Source organism: Poeciliopsis prolifica, unplaced genomic scaffold, assembly GCF_027474105.1.
Source record: "Poeciliopsis prolifica strain line A6 unplaced genomic scaffold, Auburn_PproV2 SCAFFOLD105, whole genome shotgun sequence".
NCBI classification, from domain to species: domain Eukaryota; kingdom Metazoa; phylum Chordata; class Actinopteri; order Cyprinodontiformes; family Poeciliidae; genus Poeciliopsis; species Poeciliopsis prolifica.
Window position 1 is genome coordinate 942,597 of NW_026562480.1, and position 19,510 is coordinate 962,106.

Below are 19,510 nucleotides of genomic sequence, written 5' to 3' on the forward strand. Positions count from 1 at the left end.
AAATCTCATTCAAACTACTAAATAAATTGGCTGGATAATAATTCAGCCGACTTACATCTCCATTAATTAAGCAAATGGGGAAAGTTTTATGGAAAGTTAACATTAACAATTAAGAGAGCTACTGCTAAACAAGGCAGCCAATTTTCTAATGAAATGCACAGAGAGAAAGATTCATTCTCTTCCTTTAAACATGCATATGGCTGTTTGCTGCTCCTGCTGGGATAATTCATGGAGAATTTCCAGTCTTGTCAAACCGACAGCAAACATCACCGTGATCTGTTTGAATATCTTCATGTGGAGCAATGCTTTTAAAGAAAGAAGATTTCCTTGACACAGAACATCCTTTAGTGGAAGCTGTGATCATGAAACTCTTAACTCTCTTCAGATAGTCTGACATTATATGGTACAGTAAGGCTATTGCACTGAGGTTGTCCATATCACACAGTGTCACCAAGAGTCAGTGTGTGTCTGGTGGCACGACAGCTCATGTCAGCATGAAGCTTTGGTCTTATTTTATTTAGCAGAAATCTCTGCATACAGAGAGGATCTCAGAAAGGATCAACTTTTCCAGGGTCTTTGGGATTAGGAGGTGTGGCAAACGCTGGGTTTCACCATGACGTTTTTGGTGATGTCATCCTCCTGTAGTTTCTTTTTTTTTTAATACCTTTGGAAAGTAACTACATAAAAAATATTCTTATACATAATATAAACAAAATCACACAATATGCATAAAAAATATACAAAATAGATAAATAGAAATGTAAACTAATTTGGCTTAAAAAAAACAGAATCAGCTACCAAATGGATATAAAATACATAAATACACAAATTAAACAAACTGTCACTATTCAACAGAACATTAGTTTTACAAGATGTTAAAAAGTAGTTACCCATCATGTTTTTTTAGAGACAAACATTATGTGCAAAACTAATTAGATATTTTTAAAGAAAATCTTCCTTTTAAAAATGCTCACCACCAAAATATGTCATATAAAAACCCTGCAAAGAGTAAAAGCTTGAGCACACTTCCTCATGATCTGGAACTTTGTTCATTTCCATTTTTTTCATTTGTGACAGATATCACCACTGAAAGGATGACTGTCAGTGTTTTTATTTTTGTCTTTAAGGCTTTTAGGACGGCCTCAGTGTTTGCTGGAGCTGATTGGTTCATTGCTTCTCAGAGCTGAACTCTGTGTAACCAGACAACAGAAACTGCAGAGACCAAAACACTATTGAAGTTACTGCATGTCCTTTCCATATTTCAGATATCAGCTAGTTCTGTTAAATTCAGTCCAGTCTAGTCTAAACCAGCAGACCTTGCTTCTTTGTCTTCATGGTGGTTCAACCTTGTCAGCCTGATAGCATGACGTAGTTACACCATGAAGAGTGCATATCATGATAATCTCTATTTTCCCTGGCAAGTTTTGTTACAGGTATTACGGTAAATAATATAACATGGCCTAGCTTTGGTTTATAGCCATATGTGTGTGTATGCATGCTAGTGTAGCTAACTCTCTGGTCCCTGTTCTCCCAGCTCTCAGCCAACAATCCCTGACATGGTGGTGGAGCGCCCTGCCACATGGTTTCACAAATGTCTTCAGGGGAGGGAAGAAGGGATGAGTGTTTCTCTGCTAACTGATCCTGGAGTGTGTGCAGATATACAGACAGACCTGACTGAATTTTTTAATGACAACAACAGCGTCTCACCTTCTACTTCATGGGACGAGGCTAAAGCTGTAAAGATTGGAAGGACAATAACCATCTCCTCCACATCACAATAATTATAATAATAAAAAACAGAGACTTGAAGAACATAAACCACAAGTCAAAGTAGGGGCATTTGACAAACAGCATAATAAAACATTTAAAATAATAGAGAAACAACAACAGAAACTAAATTATTTACTTATATAAGACAGAAGGAGGTCCTGGGTTTAGATGTAATGTATATAATATTTAAAAATTATATCATCAGACGGACAAAGATATAAAGTTATGAGGACCAAAATAACAATAATTCAAATAAATGACATAATTAAAAATAAGAAATGCAGGCAAACATAAAATTCATATAATTTTCCTTCAATATAAAGTAATTTAAATTTTGAAAGAAACTGCAGGTATGTGTCTGTTCTGGTGAATTTTTGGTTAAAACATGTTTGTTCTTCATTCAATGAAGTGACTCACAGTGGGGAGATAATCAATTATACTCATGTAAGAGTACTAATACCTCATCATAAAATTACTCAAGTAAAACTAAAAAGTACAGCGCAATAAAACTACAACAAAAAGTAAAAACAAACATTTTTTTCAAAAAGTTACTAAAGTAACTGTATCAAGTTATCTCCCATCTCTGCACATAAATCAGCCAGCAGGTTTTATTAAGAGGCTCCAAACTTTCTTTGCTTCTCAGCTCCGTTCCCTGTAAGGCAGCGCTACACCGCCTTCTAGTGGGCAGTTTGAAAACAGGACCAGAAAAGTTGTCAACCCTGATTAAATACTTTACTACAATTATATAGTTTTACATAATATGAAACAAAACACTGATAACCTTCAGTGCCACATAGGTAAATTATTGCTTTTGTGGTGAGTTTAATGAGCCACAGAAAATGAATCAGGATGATAATAATCTATTTATTATATTCTAAATCGCCAAACAAAGCAGTGGAAATTTAATTATAATAAAGTGTCAGGTTTACATTCATGAGCTCCATTGTCAGGTAAATTTGCTCATGGAGTCATTTTAGGAGGCTTTTCTGGAAATCTTTCTGCTGTTTATTTTCTCCAGTTGTGGATAATGTCTGTAATTGTTGTTTTAGTCTATTTCATGTTATTAAGTGAATCTTAATGATTTTATAGCTCCTGTTGTAATTATGCTAAGGCTGTGAGTTCAAAACCCGTAATAAATCAAAATTAATTCAGAACATTTTAAATTTTCTCTAGATTTTTCCCTTTAACTTGTATTTTTGTTTTTACTCAATTTAATGTCAGGTCCTTTTTGCCTGACATTAAATTAAGTTTGACTTTAAACACGTAAACAAAAGAAAAGAGCAATTAATACTAACTTTAGCTGAAACCCTTAAAAACACTGATGTGTTCTTCAATGAAGGCAAAACACTTTGTTTTCTTTAAAATGTAATTTTATATCAGTCCTAGTTTAAGTTTAGATTTGTAATGAAACAGTTAAAATAATTTATTATCCATTCAATGCAATATTTCCCAGTCGCTTCTATATGATGTAAAACAATACATTTAGCAGCATTTATTGTTTTCATCAAGCTTTATTTGTGATTTTGTATTCAGAACAGAAACATTAACAAACACTGGAAATCAGTTCAGACAATCATCACAAAGTGAGAATTATTGCAAAAAGTGAAAGAATATTGAAGTGAAAATCATTGTGAATCTAGTTTATTTACTGTCATTTTCTATTCATGACAATCTTTCTAGCAATAATATATATTTTCCAAAAGCTTAACAAGTTATACATGAAATACTTTGAAATAATAAGCAAACACAAACTAACTTGAAGGAGTTTTACTCTGACTGGAGATCGACTGCATTTATTAACACAATGAAAGAAACAGAATCTAGTTTGTTGTTTTCTGTTCTCCATGTTTTTATAACGAAACTTGCAGTTCAAATGTTTTGTTTTCAGATTAATGCAGGCATTGTCATGTTTGTCTGAGCAGAAAGTTTACAACTTTCACTTTTTACTTTTAAACAAGCCGGTAAAAGATTTAACAAGGCTACATCCAGCGTTAACAACTTCTTTTCCAGCGTTAGCGATGTGTTCTCTAGCTTTAGCCAAATGATAGAGAGGATTATTTTGCTCAGCTTCTTCTCTGGCCTTAGATTCATGCTGGGACTGCAGCTTGGCTTTTGCTTCTTGAATTTCTCTCTCCTGCTTTTCCTTCAGGGCTTCAAACTGCTTCTCTCTCTCCTTTCTCTCTGCCTCACTCCTTTCCATCTCCCTTCTTCTCTGCTCATTCATCTCCTCTCTCTCCCTCTGTCTTTCCTCATGCATCCTCTCTCTCTCCCTCCTTCTCTCCTCTTCTATTCTTTCCATCTCTCTTCTCCTCTCCTCATTCATCTCCTCTCTCTCTCTCCTCTTCTCCTCTTTCATTTCCTCCTTCTCTCTTCTCCTCTCCTCAATCATTTCTTCTCTCTCCCTCTTCTTTTCCTCCTCTCTCTCCTTCTTCTCTCTCTCTCTGTCAGCCTGGATTTGCTTATACATTCTCTCCATCTCTTTATCATACTTCTCTCTTATTTCTCTCTCCAGTTCTTCTTTCTCTTTGCGTATTTTCTCTTCTTTCTCCTTCAGGATGCGTTGTTTCTCCTCTTCGAGTATCCTCTCAGCCTCTTGGAACATTTCATTGGTGTAGTGACTTCCTCCATTCCTGTCAACAATGGTTCTGATCTTCTTCAGCAGCTCAGTGACTTGAGGTTTCTTATCTTTCAGCCTGTTGTTGAAGACATGATACTGGTTGTTACATCTGGACACCAGATCCTGCAGTTCTGGGCTTTCAGACAAATAATCCTCAATGGTGCCTTCAAGATCGTCTCCACGGGTAAACAGAACCATGCTGTATCTGTCTGCTGCCTCTCCAAAGATTTTTTGAATCATTTGCACTGATTGTAATTCTTCTTCTGTGAATCTGCCGATTGGAACGACCACCAGGAAGATGTGGGGTCCAGGAGAAGCGTAACAGACGCACTGACTCAGATCTTTGATTGTTTTATGTCCCTCAAATCTGGTGTCAAACAGACCTGGAGTATCAATCACTACAACCTGCTGTCCGTCCACATCACTGGAGACTTTGGAGCAGTTTACAGTCATGGATTTGGGGCTGCATTTGGACTGAAAACACTCTCGACCCAGAATGGTGTTTCCAGAAGCGCTCTTCCCAATCCCAGTCTTCCCCACCATCACGATTCTCAACTCATTGTCGTTTGTAATGTTTGTTCCTGTGAAGAAGAAAATTTTAATTTGAATTAGAATCATCATTTTGGAAGCAAAAAAGCAATAACATGTCTAAAGAAACTCTCTCCCCAGCTGGACCATTGGTGGGAATCATGGAGGAGATTCACTCTGTGGAAAACTGACATATCTTTTACGTATAAAAGGACATTCTTACAACAAATGCTGGTCTAAATACATACAAGAGCAAGGAAAAATAAAGAGGAGTAACATGTTGAAATGTTTTTTCTCTCTCTTCCTATTTAACTATGAATCAGTGACCCCAGTTCTGTGTGTATTGTATGTTTCATTGTAATGAAAAATGTGAAAGAGTATATATATAAAAAAAGAATCATGTCATAAACTGATAAAAAAAAAAAAAAATTTAAAGATATTGACCAAAAATGTCTCTTGGAAACAAATGTTTATTAAGCTGCGTTCAGACTAAAGTGATCCAATTCCCATAACCCTTTTTTGCTTCCAGATATTTGCCACCTGCATGTGATCTACAGTGGGAACGTCAAAAACGACCTCAAAGTGTTGCGCATGCGCACTAGAGGGCGCAATAACGTCGCAGACAGAGAGCTGCTGCAGCAACAAGCTGGTTGATTCCGCCCATAGTTTCACTCCTCCTATAACTCTGAACTCTCAACCACTTCCAGTCCTGGTTCTCTGCTCCACTGACTCCCGGCTGCATGACAGAACTATTAGACAGGGGAAACCCACAACTCTCTGCACAGAACAATAAGGATCACAATGCAACTTGTAACCATATGGGCCCCAGCAGAACTAAACACAGAATCGTTACAATCTATAAATGTGTGTTTGCAGCTGGGTTTTTTGTTTGCCCCTCCCCTGATCAGCAGCTGCTAATCCTTATGACCACCAGGGTTCAAGAATTTCAATAAAAGGAGAAGAAAGAGGAAAAATGCAGAGCAAGTTTGGAGACTGGAGCAAACTCTCCTCATTCTTCTTTCCTCCAGTTTCACGTTTTAATTCACATGCCTCGTTTTCCTTTGTCTGTGTGAAGGTGTTTAGGGTATTTGAACTTGACAATAAAATGAATTTACTGGTTATAGTGATGCTTTAATAAGCAGAATTTTATAAAACTGTCCATTTGGAAGCAGATTGACAGTAAAGACGGCTGAAAGTGACTCACCATAGCTGAAGGTCCTGTTGGAGCTGAGCTTGTTGGTGGCCATGATCAATCAGAGAGATCAGGGTGGAGCTCCAGCTGCAGCGAAGAAATGAGTAGTTTGGACCCTCTGCAAAATTTTAAACAGTCCTGGAGTCAAAATTAAACTTCAGCTTTTATTGGTTCTGTTTCAAGTTATTTCTTAAGGACTGCCTCATTGTGCATAAAATTCAGTTAAATCATTGTACAGAAGCTGGAATGAACTGTCATTTTTATTTAATTTTTTATTTTTGGGACCTTTTTTACATGTTATATCATTGAGATTCAAGAACTCATTTACCAGAGACACCTGTGTTGATAAAACAAGTTAAACAAAAGCACAAGCATAGCAAAAAAACAAGCAAGAATGAAATTTCACTTAATTAAATGAGGTAATAAACACTGTGTATCTGTTCAATAAAAGTGCCATCAGACCAATAATTGTAGCTTTAAAACATGTTCATTATTTGCATCAAAACAGTTCATTTTATTTCTTAAAGATGATTTTTTTTCTTTCAGGTACACTTAAAACAATTTACTTTGTTTCTGGGGAATTAATGGACATTAAAAAACATTAAACACTAAAAAAGATAGTAATCAAAGTTGTTGTTAAGCTAAAAATGGACGGGGTGTCCTGCCCCAAGTGGAAAGTTCAAGTATCTCAGGATCTTGATCATGAATGAGGGAAAATGGAGCAGGAGATCGTCAGGCGGATTGGCGCAGCGCCTGCAGTGAAGCGGGCGCTGCACCGGTCTGTCGTGGTGAAGAGAGAGCCGAGTCAAAGACGAAACTCTCGACTCACAGTTGATATACATAGATGAATCAAAGCCCATCTATGGTCATGAGCTTTAGCTTTAGGACCTAAAGAACGAGGTGACAGATAACAAGCAGCCCGGGATTGTCTGAGGAGAGCCGCTGCTCCTTCACGTCGAGAGGAACATGGCTCTGCTGTAGCAGCTCAGAATACTGTGTAATACATTTGCTCTTTTAAAGCTACTTCTCCACATCCAAACACATAGACATGTAAATTATTAAATTAAATGCATTTCTCTGTCTCCATGTTGGGGCTCCACAGTGGTGCAATTGGCAGCACTGTTGCCTTACAGCAAGAAGGTCCTGGGTTCGATAGTTTGCATGTTCTCCCTGTGCATGCATGGTTTTTCTCCAAGTTCTTTGGCCTACAGTCAAAAACTGTTTGGTAAATTGGTCTCTCCAAATTCTCCCTAGGTGTGACTGTGAGGGTGTACCTGCCTCTCGCCTGGAACACACCAGCACCTCCCACGAGGGACAAGGGTGTTAGAAAATGGATGGAGATCCTCATGTTGGTGAAAAGAATTTATCCACACCTCTCTGTCAACAGCAAAAAATCTGAGCATACAATCCAAGTGCTTTATTAATAAAGGATAAAATATGCCTGTGACCTGAGATTACCTGTCATCTGAATGGTTTAACATACTCAGGCTCGAACAGTTGCAAAAGGCTTTTCTGCAAAAAGGGACTGAAAGTAAAGAGCTGCACATCTTTCTCACACATTTCCAGAAAGCTTTTTGTAACGGCTGTCTATTCAATGCAAAGCAGTTTGTTTGAAGTTTCCACTAAACCACTAAGTTGATCAGAAAATGTACTTAGATGCAACTGTGCAAGTTGAACACTGCAAGCTCTATTTTCTCAACAAAAAGCTCACAGGACCTGTGACATTGACAGGTTGACTTCTATGATGTGAAAGAACAATGTGATCAGTAGCAGGCCTTCAGGTTTGCACATTTATTGCAAAACCATGTAGTTTTCAGCTGCTCATAAGGTTAGCCACAGTTACATAGCCATCTTTTACCACTTCCCAGATTCTGCTTGAGTTCTCAAAAATGAATAAACTCCATTCCACGCTCTAAATGCTCTGGGCAAAATAGATTTTAAAGTGCATGTTCCCCACAGACAACGTTTCACTGTTTTATGTTTAATAAAAAACTGTATTTTATTATGTGCTTACATATGAGTTGGTAAAAACTACACTGAAAAACTAAATATGAAGATCAACTAAATTACAAAACAGAAAGCAAAGTTCTCCTTTTTAAAATTATTTGGTGCATGTTAAGTGTATCCATTTATTTAATGGGCCATTTATAGTCTATATTTCTGCTTTCATTTTTAACCGTCAGTTTGTGTCCTCCACTACCGCCACCGTCAATATGCACAATGGATATTTAAATGTCACACAAATATAATAGAAATTAGGAGAATAAAGTCATAACACTGTGAGCATATTGTCAAAATATTAGCAGACTAAAGACAATACTACCAGGAGAAAGTGAAGTTATGAGAAGAGAATTAAGAAAATATTTCAAAAGTTCCCAAGATCTAATGTGAGCAGTTCAGCAATTTATTATCAGAATAAAGGATAAAATATGCCTGTGACTTGCGATTACCTGTCATCTGAATGGTTTAATATACTCAGGCTTGAACAGTTGCAAAAGGCTTTTCTGCACAGTTTGGTGTTTATTACACAATAAATATATAGTGGTATATATTATATATTAAATATGTATATGTTCATATAAACTGGTTTTCCTGAGTGTTGTCAACAATGTAAAGCACAAACTGCTGGTATGAATGAGTGGTGATCCTTTCAATGCTATTGGCACCTCAACCATCCAGGAAGTGGAGCAGCTGTTTCCACCTTCTTAAGACAAACTAATATTTTTCTCCCCATTGTTTCAATTCAAAGGAATCTGCTCCCTTGCTGCAGTCAGACATATTTAGAAAGTTTCTGTTGATTCTTCATGTACATTTTAAAACAGCAAAGCTTTAAACATTTGCTGTAATGTTGAAGGTTCTTCCTTGTTACGCTGCAGTCTTTGACTCACCAACACATAAATCACCCAGCAGGTTTTATTCAGAGGCTCCTCAGATCCAAGCAGTGCAGGTTGTTGGAAACTTTGTAGTTTTTTACTCAGCTCAGTTCCCTTTATGTCAACGTGAAAACCTTCAAAGTCTATATCTCATAGACTGTGAAGGTTAGCAGCGCCACACCGCCCTCTAGTGGACAGTTTGAAAACAGTAGCAAAAAAGCTGTGATTTCTACTTTACTACAATATTTTTTATATTGTATGAAGCAAAAACATTAGGCGATAACTTTCAGTGCCACATATGTAAATTAAATACAAGGAGGAATTTCAAAACATTTGAAACAGTAAAACTTTATTTATTAATAGAGCAGCAAGTGACAGACACTCTTCAACTTTTTATCCTTATTTCATTATTGCATTATGTAAAAATTCAATGTTGACTGAAATTGAACAATTTAGGGATTTTTCTCTTTTCAGTTTGACGGTATATTCATTTCTATTAATTTAGGCCCTCAATGTTAAATCTGAAATACTTATTTCTTTTGCTTAATACCAGTTCATTCAAACTTAAATGTATGACCTGAACTTCACCCAAAATTATTGCTTCTGGTGAGTTTAATACGCCACTAAATGAGGAAAAGGCCTGATATAAAATTGTGTTAATCTATTATAGTCTAAATAAAGCAAATAGCAGCTTAACCTGCTGAGGACAGAAAGGTGCAGATGTTCATGACTGGAACCAGTGCAGCTCACTGTACAATAATGTGCAGAGCTCCAACCTGCTCTGCTCCCATCAGTCACACATCCCAGGAGATTTACTGCTGACTCACCCTGCAGTTACAACAAGAGACAAAATGGAGCTGGAAGATGCTGAACACAATGACGTCATGTAACATCACTAGTTTGAAAGTATTAAGGAAAAAATTAATTAGTAGATATTTTGAGAAAGAATTCGGAGAGTAAACATATACAAAGTTATTCGATTTTTAAAGAAAACTAAGTTATTTAATAGAATTTGACTGTAGTAGGTGTGTTGGTCAATGTGTGTATGATATAGATGAGTAAAATATAAATATGTATATAAGTATGTATATATAGAAAAGATTTATTTTGTACAAATTTATATGTATACTGTTGAAAAATCAGAGGAGTAAATCTACTTATGTTTACTTGCTCTTTACTTTTCCTCTGATCTTCCGGGTTCCAGGAACTCTGCGTGTACAGTGGAGTTTCAGAGAACAATGATACGACAGCTGACTTCAGATATTTTCAGAGCTTTATCCAAAGAATTCAATGCATACAGAATGTTACATCAGCATTTCACCCGGATTATCAAAAAGTCCAACACATGACAAAACATAGAATTACCTGCATGAGTTGAAAAGAAAAATACAAAAATGCATTTTTGGGAATCACTCACACGGCACAAAGCGATTCGAACTTCTGCTGTAAAACAGACCATTTTATAGGAATGTTTATTCACCTCATTTAAATATATGCATTAGAAGGTGTGCCCTCTCCTTGCAGGGCTGTTCCAATGTTAATTTTATTACCTCCTGCTAAAGAGCCCCTAAAGGCAGATATATGGATTGTCAAACTGGGTCTTGCCGTACCAGACGTCTCCTGCAGAATTTATGACCTGGGCCTGTTTAGTTTTCTGGCTCAGTGATTCAACTAGAAAGTGTTTTGTGTTTTATACAAACTGAAACAAAATCTAATGCTAAAAAATAGTAACTATACGTTTGAATTTAAAACTGCAGGGTTGTCTATTTTGGAAAAGCTCTTTGAAAAACCTGAAATATTTTAAGAGTAAAAAATAATGGTTTTAATAATCCTATTGTATCGTAATATAAATTGCATGCAAGTAATATGATTTAAAACTAACTAATTCAAAACATGCTGTTTAATGCTTAAGGAAATATCTTAATACGTTTGACTATACTTTGGAGAAGACTATTCTTATACATTTAATGTTTTCACTGAACTTTTGAACCAACACCAAAGAATTTATTGATCCTGAAAACCCTCCTTATGGGAGTACCAGACTGCCTTCTCCATAGAAATTTATGTAAGTTCTGAGAGTGACCAGTTGTTTTAGTTTGGATCTTTATCTAACTTTGCCAGTCGTAAAGTCTACTCCTAAAAATTCATGCTACATCTAATATTTTGTATGTCTAAAGATTAACTGTCTCTACAGTTATGCTAAATAAACTTATATTCTTAATAATACATAGAGGAAGAGAAAGAGAGAAAGAGAACGTTAGACCAATATGAACCACACTCCATACCAGTAAGTGGCGGTAATGCTACTAGAAGTTTGTTGCCAACCGCCAATAAACTCAATAAGAAGAAGAAGAGGGTGAGAGTCTAGGCTGATTCCTCTACAGGTATGGTTGACATGAAGCGTGCACTGGATTCAGAATTATTTCTGATGCCTCCATTTTATTGTTGAAGGAAACTTGCTCTTGGAGAGGACATACAGAGCTCTGCTAACTTTTAGAGACGGTAAAGGCAGTTTATTAGTAATTGGCTATTTAAAGTATCTGTCTAATTCTATTCTCTGTTGTGTGCAGGTTAATCTGCTACTGTTTCAGTTTGAGTTTGTTTTGGTTTCAGTGTTATTAGTTTAGAATTTAAATTTTGAATATTTTTTGATTAAATTCTTTATTTTGGGGGGGGGGCTTTGTAGTCTGAAGAAGGGGAGTTTTATCACCCAGCCCTCTAGGCTTGCTTGTAAGCATAATAACTTATGCTGTTCCTGGTTCCAAGCTGTTTTATTTAGATTGAGGAGACTAGTACAAGGGGAGGTTCTTCTTTTCCTTTGTTTACTCACTAGGGAGTCGTTCTTGTTGTGAGTGTGTTTTTGTTTGGGAACACGTAGGTGTATTTAGGCATATTTGGGTTTTTATTATTATTTCTCCCCCAAGCAGTCTGATTTTATTCAATTGGAGTAACTGGTTGTCAGCCGTAAGGTTTCCAGGGCCAGCATTGTCAGGTTCTGTGTTTTTTCTGTGTTTTTATTCCGAGTTTCTGTGTCCTGAGTCTCCTCGTTGTCCTGTCTTCCCCTTGATTGTTCCCAGGTGTCTCTCGTTCCCTTGATTACCCTCTGTGTATTTAGTCCCTCCTGTGCCCTCTGTTCCTCGTCGGGTCCTTGTCAGATTGTCAGATTGTCAATTGTTGTTGCACGTCGGTGTCCTTTGTTTTTGTCAGCCGCCTGAATGACCAGTTGCTACCGGCGTTGAGCCCTGGCTTCCGCTCAGCCGTGCTGCCTGGCCGCGGACTCTGTTGACTGTGTTTTTGTGGATTATTTTCATTAAATATTTCATCATTCACCATATCTGGGTCTCCAGCGCCTGCCTCATCACCTCCGATACACCACACTTCATGACAAGCATAGAGTTAAGATTTTAAATTGGTCGATATTGTACAATAAAATGAACTGACGATTTATGCCTAAGGGTTATTGTGAGTTAAATAAACTGTGCTTAATTTGCATCGTTGCCTCTGATTATTTTCTTACAAACTTATGTGTGATCTGGTAAAAAGGAAACACCAGAGAATTTAAGTTTCTCCGCACATAACTAAAGTCGTAACCGGGGTCACATAAGCATCAGGAGAAATATCTTTAAAACAGTGTGAGATACAAAATAACAGCTGAATTACATCACTGGAGCTTTAACGCAATTATAAAGACACTAAAGAAAAAACATGCTTATTAGATCTGCTTTATCCTTTGGAGCAGCTGCTGGTGACAACATCTGATCTCACATTATTTCACATGCCCTGACAACATGTTCCACAGCTTTCCCAGATGAAAAAGAGGATTAAATTGTTCAGCTTCATCTCTTGCTCTGGATTCATACTCGGCCTGCAGGTCAGATTTTTGCTTCTGAATTTCTCTCTCCTGCTCTTCCTTTAGATGTTTTTTCATGGTTTCCATCTCCTCCATCTGACCCTTGAATTCTTCCTTCATTTCCTGCATCTTTTCCTCATATTTCTCTTGTATTTTTCTCTCCAGTTCTTCTTTCTCTTTCTGTATTTTCTCTTCTTTCTCCTTCAGGATGCGTTGTTTCTCCTCTTCGATTTTCCTCTCAGCCTCTTGGAACATCTCATTGGTGTAGTGACTTCCTCCATTCCTGTCAACAATGGTTCTGATCTTCTTCAGCAGCTCAGTGACTTGAGGTTTCTTATCTTTCAGCCTGTTGTTGAAGACATGATACTGGTTGTTACATTTGGACACCAGATACTGGAGTTCTGGACTTTCAGACAAATAATCTTCAATGGTGGTGTCTTCAAGATCGTCTCCACGGGTAAACAGAACCATGCTGTATCTCTCTGCTGCCTCTCCGAAGATTTTTTGAATCTTTTGCACTGATTGTTTTTCTTCTTCTGTGAATCTGCCGATTGCAACGACCACCAGGAAGATGTGGGTCCAGGAGAAGCGTAACAGATGCACTGACCCAGATCTTTTCTGGTTTTATCTTCTCCAAATCTGGTGTCAAACAAACCTGGAGTATCAATGACTACAACCCGCTGTCCATCCAGATTACTGGAGCCTTTAGAGCAATCAATGGTCATGGATTTGGCGCTGCATTTGGATTCAAAGCACCGTCGACCCAGAATGGTGTTTCCAGTAGCGCTCTTCCCAATCCCAGTCTTCCCCACCATCACAATCCTCAGCTCATCGTCGTTGGTAATGTTTGTTCCTGTAAAGAAGAAAGTTTAAATTAGGATTAGAATCATCATGTGCTCAGAGCTTCAGCCTCTGTGAATCTGGGAGAAAATAAATGATCCATCTGAATCAGTGACATGGAGATAATCAGACTGTTGAAACCAAACATTTCAAAATACTGTATTATTATGTTGGTGTTAAGATTCTTCACACTGACACTGTTAGGACACAAGTAAAAACTAAAATATTTATTGTAGAAAGTGATTGCTTGTCTGTGAAGGCTGGATGCATCAATCGTTATTAATTTAGATTATCAGAGGAATCAGTTTTTTTCTCAGATTTCTCTCACTTTTGTTGTTTTTTTGTTGTTAAAACATTGCTCCATATGTCAAATCCATGAACCTGCCACTCTGCACATCACCACGATGCACAACATTGGTTGAGTTCATGTGATCAGAACAGGCGTTCTGACTATCAGTGCTACCATCAATCCGTCCTACCTGGTGGTGATGCTACGCGCACATCGATGCTACGTCACATACTGCTTACTAAGCAGATTTTTTATACTTACATCCTATTTGTGAGAAGTTTGGTTTCATCTGTTTTATTTCATCAAAGATTACAGTAACCTTTATTTCATTTATTTTATATCTGGCTTTCATTAACTTCATGTTTTGAGTTCACATGACAGGCAGCTTGTAGACAAATTTATAAATGTCTTTATTTTGCCGACTGCATTGTTGTTACTATATTGTTTGCTGAAAACATACATATGCATACAATATTCTAATATATTATCAAGATATTAGGTCATTTCACGTTTACAGTGACCTGCACAGTTTGGTGGAGACATTTTGGCTGCAGTTCATTTGATAAAAACTGACATACAATTTATCAATGTGCCAAGAAAGGGTCAGTATTTGTAGATGTCTGTGTTTAATTTCAGTATGAAACTTGTTTCCTGTCTGATAATGTTTCAATCTAACAAACACTTATGGTTATATTACAGCAGTATCACACTGACTGTGTGTTACCTCTGAATTTTAAATATCATTAAATAGGTAGGATATTCTGATTCAGGGTCTTAATGCATCAATATGAACTAGCCACACATTAACAGGAAGAATATTCTGATTAAATAATTTTAGAGCATCACATAGAGGGAGAATTTTCTGTCTAGGGAATTTATCAGATAAACATTCAAAACATGAAGAATATTCTGATGAAGGTTTTTGGTGCATCAACAGCTTTATGTACTTCCTAACTGTATTACTGTACAGTAATTGTACTTCATTACATCCCACCACTGGTCTTAACTACATCAAATAATTTCTGGGTTTGACTTTGCTGTCCTTAAATCTGACATTTAAGATACATTTTAGTGGCTTAGATTTGTTAGGTTTGTTTAATTAATCCAAGGAAACAAACTATTTTAATGTTTCAGTTACTTAAGTTATGTCAACTGGTTCCACTTCAGCAGATTATTTAACTTGAACTTGAGAATATTAAATTCAGCCAACAAAGTCCAAGAACCTTATTAGAACTCAATCATGTTGAATTATGAATTTACTGTAAATTTACTGTACGTAAATTCTTATCAGTTATATTAGAGATAACTTCAGCATTAAGCCAAATGAGCAAAAGTCTAACGTATTGGATTTACTGAACTGAATTTATTTGTCTTAAATTATTATGCAGAAAGTAAGTGTGTGAAAGTCATTTAGATTTATTTATCCAGGTTTAATAAAACCAGTTGACATAACCTGGTTAAGTAAATTCAACATTTCATTTCTTAGAGTGTATCTACATGTTTTTGTTTTTTTATATTTTATACATCGTAACAAACTCAATATATAGAGAATCTGACTTACCATAGGTGGGAACTTTACCTGTGCTGTCCATGGTCAGAGAGATCAGTGTGACACAGCAGCTGCAGTGAAGAAGTGAATACACTTTGGGTGCTGAACCGGCCTTTTAAACAGTCAAAATGAAACTGAAACTGGAGCTTGATTGGATCTTTCTGTCCAGGATTTGACAAGATTTTTAGTGCTTTTTCATGCTTTACTTGGTAACATAATCTTTAAATGAAACAGCAACTAGATATATAAAACAATCAGTGCGATGTGGGTTTTATACACTATAAATATGTAATAATAATAATAATAATGGTGTTTGACTTTGAAGTCTGGATAAAATAAGTTTTTCTGTATTTATATCCAGGTTTTCCCCTAACTCTCTCCCTCCTCACAGCCTTTACAGGAAATGGCAGCTCTGACAGAGAAGCTGAAGAGTTCATCTAAAATAACTTCATGCTGTTCATTATTATATATGGTATATTCTGTTCTGGAGTTTTGTCTCTCTTCATCTTAGATAATTATGTAAATACTCCATATTGACTGGAATTTAACAATTTAGGGATTTTTCTTTTTTCAGTTTGATGTTATTTTCGTTTCTAATAATTTAGACCCTTCATGTTAGTTCTGAAATACCTATTTCAAGATCGTCTCCACGGGTAAACAGAACCATGCTGTATCTGTCTGCTGCCTCTCCAAAGATTTTTTGAATCTTTTGCACTGATTGTTTTTCTTCTTCTGTGAATCTGCCGATTGCAACGACCACCAGGAAGATGTGGGGTCCAGGAGAAGCGTAACAGATGCACTGACTCAGATCTTTGATTGTTTTTTTCCCTCAAATCTGGTGTCAAACAGACCTGGAGTATCAATCACTACAACCTGCTGTCCGTCCACATCACTGGAGACTTTGGAGCAGTTTACAGTCATGGATTTGGGGCTGCATTTGGACTGAAAACACTCGACCCAGAATGGTGTTTCCAGTAGCGCTCTTCCCAATCCCAGTCTTCCCCACCATCACGATTCTCAACTCATTGTCGTTTGTAATGTTTGTTCCTGTGAAGAAGAAAATTTTAATCTGAATTAGAATCATCATTTTGGAAGCAAAAAAGCAATAACATGTCTAAAGAAACTCTCTCCCCAGCTGGACCATTGGTGGGAATCATGGAGGAGATTCACTCTGTGGAAAACTGACATATCTTTTACGTATAAAAGGACATTCTTACAACAAATGCTGGTCTAAATACATACAAGAGCAAGGAAACATAACGAGGAGTAACATGTTGTAATGTTTTTTCTCTCTCTTCCTATTTAACTATGAATCAGTGAGCCCAGTTCTCTGTGTATTGTATGTTTCATTGTAATGAAAAATGTGAAAGAGTATATATATAAAAAAAAAATCATGTCATAAACTGATAAAAAAAAAACTTTTTTTAAAGATATTGGCCGAAAATATCTCTTGGAAACAAATGTTTATTAAGCTGCGTTCAGACTAAAGTGATCCAATTCCCATAACCCTTTTTTGCTTCCAGATATTTGCCACCTGCATGTGATCTACAGTGGGAACGTCAAAAACGACCTCAAAGTGTTGCGCATGCGCACTAGAGGGCGCAATAACGTCGCAGACAGAGCTGCTGCAGCAGCAAGCTGGTTGATTTCCCCTCATAGCTTCACTCCTCCTATAACTCTGAACTCTCAACCACTTCCAGTCCTGGTTCTCTGGTTCTCAATAAGGATCACAATGCAACTTGTAACCATATGGCCCCAGCAGAACTAAACACAGAATCGTTACAATCTATAAATGTGTGTTTGCAGCTGGGTTTTTTGTTTGCCCCTCCCCTGATCAGCAGCTGCTAATCCTTATGACCACCAGGGTTCAAGAATTTCCATAAAGGAGAAGAAAGAAAAATGCAGATCAAGTTTGGAGACTGGAGCAAACTCTCCTCATTCTTCTCTCCTCCAGTTTCACGTTTTAATTCACATGCCTCGTTTTCCTTTGTCTGTGTGAAGGTGTTTAGGGTATTTGAACTTGACAATAAAAATAATTTGCTGGTTATAGTGATGCTTTAATAAACATAATTTTATAAAACTGTCCATTTGGAAGCAGATTGACAGTAAACGGCTGAAAGTGACTCATCATAGCTGAAGGTCCTGTTGGAGCTGAGCTTGTTGGTGGCCATGATCAATCAGAGAGATCAGGGTGGAGCTCCAGCTGCAGCGAAGAAATGAGTAGTTTGGACCCTCTGCAGAATTTTAAACAATCCTGGAGTCAAAATTAAACTTCAGCTTTGATTGGTTCTATTTCAAGTTATTTTTTAAGGACTGCCTCATTGTGCATAAAATTCAGTTAAATCATTGTACAGAAGCTGGAATGAACTTTAAGGTAATTTCCATTAAGTAAAAATAAGTAACAGTGTGAATCTTGAGGCTGAGTTCAGCTGTGTTACTTATTTTGTCCAGTTTAAAATGTGCAATACCCTATCGATATATAGTCATGTGAAAAAGTTTGGGCACCCCTATTAATCTAAATTATTTTCATCTCTAAATATTTGGATGCTTGCAATTACTATTTCATTTTGATATAACCAATAACTTATGGACACAGTAACATTTCAATATTGAAATGAGGTTTTTGAACTAAAAGAAAATGTGCAGTACACATAAACACAAAATTTGACAGGTGCAAAAATATGGGCACCTCAACAGAAAAGCGACATTAATATTTAGTAGATCCTCCTTTTGCAACAATAAAAGCCTCTAGTCGCTTCCGGTAGCTTCTAATAAGGGTACCCAAATTTTTGCACCTGTCAAATTTTGTTTTTATGCATATTGCCCATTTTCTATTAGTAAAATAAACCTAATTTATTGTACTGAAATATAACTGTGTGCATCAGTTATTAGATATATCAAACTGAGATAGCTATTGCAAACACCCACATATTTAGAAATAAAAATAATAAAGATTAATGGGGGTGCCCAAACTTTTTCATATGACTGTATGCAATAGCCTGATATATACAATAACTTGTTCTATATATTTATATAACAATAATCCTGATGTTACACTTTAATTTTGTCAGGATGTTTTCATTCAGGCTGCTCTCCCCTTCCTCTCCCACATTTATAGAAAACAGCAGCACTGAGGAGAAACTGAAACAAAAGTGAAACTAAGACAAGCTTCATGGATCACTGCATGATTCAGTTTATTATGTTAAATCTTTTGTTAAGGGGTTTTGACTAAGTTTCATCCCTCCATCTGGGACAAACTGCCTCCTTCCTGTTGCTTGCATTTCTCTTAATTTAAGAAAATTAATCGCTTTCATGAAAAGAATACCATAAATAGCATATTTAATCCTTTATGAATAAAACACATGGATTGTGTGTTCTGTGTCTTTGCATGGAGCATTGTGTCTGATACACACAAAACTCCTGCCTTTCCAGAGGTGATAATAATTAATCAACTGTGTTCAATTAAAATTAAGCCCTGCTTCTCAGCAATAGATGACTAATTATCATGGTGCATTTTCTAGACTTTATGAATTGTTTTTCCTTACTCTCCCCTTCCTCTCCCACATTTATAGAAAACAGCAGCACTGAGGAGAAACTGAAACAAAAGTGAAACTAAGACAAGCTTCATGGATCACTGCACCATTTAGTTAAACATTTTGTTTTGGAGTTATGTCTCAGCTTCATCCTTCCACCTGGAACAAACTTCTTCCTTCCTGTCGCTTGCATTTCTCTAATTTAAGAAAATTCAATACTTTTAATAAAAACATACAATAAATAGCACATTGGATCCTTCATCTCATGACTAAATCACTTGAATTTTGTGTACACTTTCTCTGTATGGAGCATTGTTTATCATAGACCCAAAACTTCTGCATTTATTTTGGCCCAGCACTCAGCAAGGTTAGACAAATATTAAATAGATGAGTATTTATAAAGGTGTATATGTTACACTATGCAATAACACAAACACATTAGAAAAAAAGTGAACCAGGACAACAGAAG

General features: G+C 36.6%; 1 pseudogene; it reads right to left on the minus strand.

Moving 5' to 3' along the window:
- Positions 1 to 3,505: 3,505 nt before the first annotated feature.
- Positions 3,506 to 15,551, minus strand: LOC129354162 (putative autophagy-related protein 11; annotated as a pseudogene).
- Between the last annotated feature and the right edge of the window lie 3,959 nt (positions 15,552 to 19,510).